Source organism: Arachis hypogaea, chromosome 9, assembly GCF_003086295.3.
Source record: "Arachis hypogaea cultivar Tifrunner chromosome 9, arahy.Tifrunner.gnm2.J5K5, whole genome shotgun sequence".
Lineage (NCBI taxonomy): Eukaryota > Viridiplantae > Streptophyta > Magnoliopsida > Fabales > Fabaceae > Arachis > Arachis hypogaea.
This window is the reverse complement of record NC_092044.1, coordinates 95911615-95913491: the sequence shown is the minus strand read 5'-3', so window position 1 is coordinate 95913491 and position 1877 is coordinate 95911615. Positions and strand designations below refer to the sequence as shown.

The 1877-nt window shown below is 41.9% G+C and overlaps 1 non-coding gene across 1 annotated transcript; it reads left to right on the top strand.

Moving 5' to 3' along the window:
• Positions 1-1008: 1008 nt before the first annotated feature.
• On the top strand, positions 1009-1112 carry LOC112713850 (small nucleolar RNA R71). The gene has a single exon (XR_003158811.1). It is a non-coding gene; the product is annotated as a small nucleolar RNA R71 (small nucleolar RNA).
• The last annotated feature ends 765 nt before the right edge of the window (positions 1113-1877 follow it).

The window sequence follows — 1877 nt, the reverse complement described above, 5'->3', positions numbered from 1 at the left end:
ACTCCTTTCGGCTCTTTCTCGTTCCTCTCGTGCTAATTCATCCTTTACGTCCTCATATCTTGTGATCCTAGGGTGCAATACAGGCAGTTGTCCGACTAAGTATCCGAGTCTGGCTTGAGTGTTTACATGATATCCAGTCTCACTCATATAAACTCTTTCCGAGAACGCTCTGTATTCATCGAAAAGATCTGCTTGTTCTCTTTGTTTCCGATGCATCTCATGAATGTGTGCACCTTGATGTGCTTGGATATTGATTAGCTTTTGGATGACTTCTTGTTGTTGATCTTGCTTTTGGTTCAACCTGTGGAAGGATTCACCCTACTGTCTCCCTTGTTCCAGTTGCTGCTCCATCAATTACTTTTGCCACTCCCCTTGTTGATTCATCCATCTAGAGAATGATTCTTCTTGGCGATCCATCATTTGCAGTTGAAGCTCCTTCTGTGCCCCTTGATTCTCCATGTATTGCCTAGACAAGCTATCAATAGCTTCTTGTAATTGGTGCATATCTAAAGTAGTTAGGGCTTGCTCCTCTGGTCTTGGCCTTGGTCTTGTTGATTTATCCACCCCAAATTAGGGTGGTTCCTCCAACGAGAATTATAAGTTTTGGATTATGGATCATGGGTCTGCCTAGGTGAGTTTCCAACATAGTTGGCTTGTTCCCAGTCGCCTTCTTCTCCTGTATTCACTCCTTCTTGAGCTGGTGATGAAGTGATGACTGCTGCAACTTGGTTCTCTTCTATCTTCTTGGTAAGATCAGCTAACTGCTTGGTGATCATCTTATTTTGAGCCAGCAGTGCATCCATATTGTTTAGCTCTATCACTCCTCGAGTGTTGCTCCTTTCAGAAGCATAGAAGTAGTCATTCGCAGCTACAGTCTCAATGACATCTATGGCTTCTTCAATGGTATTCTTCTTGTTTAGAGAACCCCCTGATGAATGGTCTACGGCCTTCTTTGATTCGTAAGAAAGACCTTCATAGAAATTGTGCAGTTGAACCCATTCATTGAACATGTCTGGTGGGCACCTTCTTGTTAAGTCCTTAAACCTCTCCCATGCCTCATAGAGAGTTTCACCATCTTGTTGCCTGAAGGTTTATACCTCAGCTCTTAACCTGTTGATTCTCTGAGGAGGGTAGAATCTCGCCAAGAATTTGTTCACCACATTTTCCCAATTTGTTAAACTCTCCTTCGGGAAGATTCTAGCCATTTAGATGCTTTATCCTTGAGTGAAAAAGGGAACAAAAGTAGTTTATAGACATCCGAATGAACACCATTAGACTTCACAGTGTCACATATTCTTAGGAAGGTGGTTAGATGTTGATTGGGGTCTTCTTGGACGCTTCCTCCGAATGAACAGTTGTTCTGAACAAGGGTGATGAGTTGGGATTTTAATTCAAAGTCATTGGCATGTATGGTTGGCTTTTGGATACTACTTCCATAATTTCCTGGGTTCGGATCGATGTATGAACCTAGAACTCTTCTCTCTTGCCCAGCATGATTCACAGGGCCTTCTCTGGCATGGTTGTGAGCTTCTCCTTCATGGTTGTTTTCCAGGTTCTCCTTCATGTTTGTTTCAAAGTACTCTTCCTCTTCCTTAGCACCAACAACTCTTTTCCCTCTTGCTTCCCTCCTTAATCTAAGGAAGGTCCTCTCAGGTTCAGAATCAAAGGAAGTTGAAGCTCTGCTTCTTCTCCCTGTCATACAACTAACAAAGTACACAGCAAGAAAGAAAATGAAGAAATTATTCTTGTTAGAGTGACTGTTAGTGTGAGTGGTGCAAATTATCATGGATTAGTGAATAAAATTGTAAATAACAAAAAAAAAGAAAACGAAGAGGGGAGATGGGGGAGAGGAAGAAAATAACTAATACTGAAAGTAA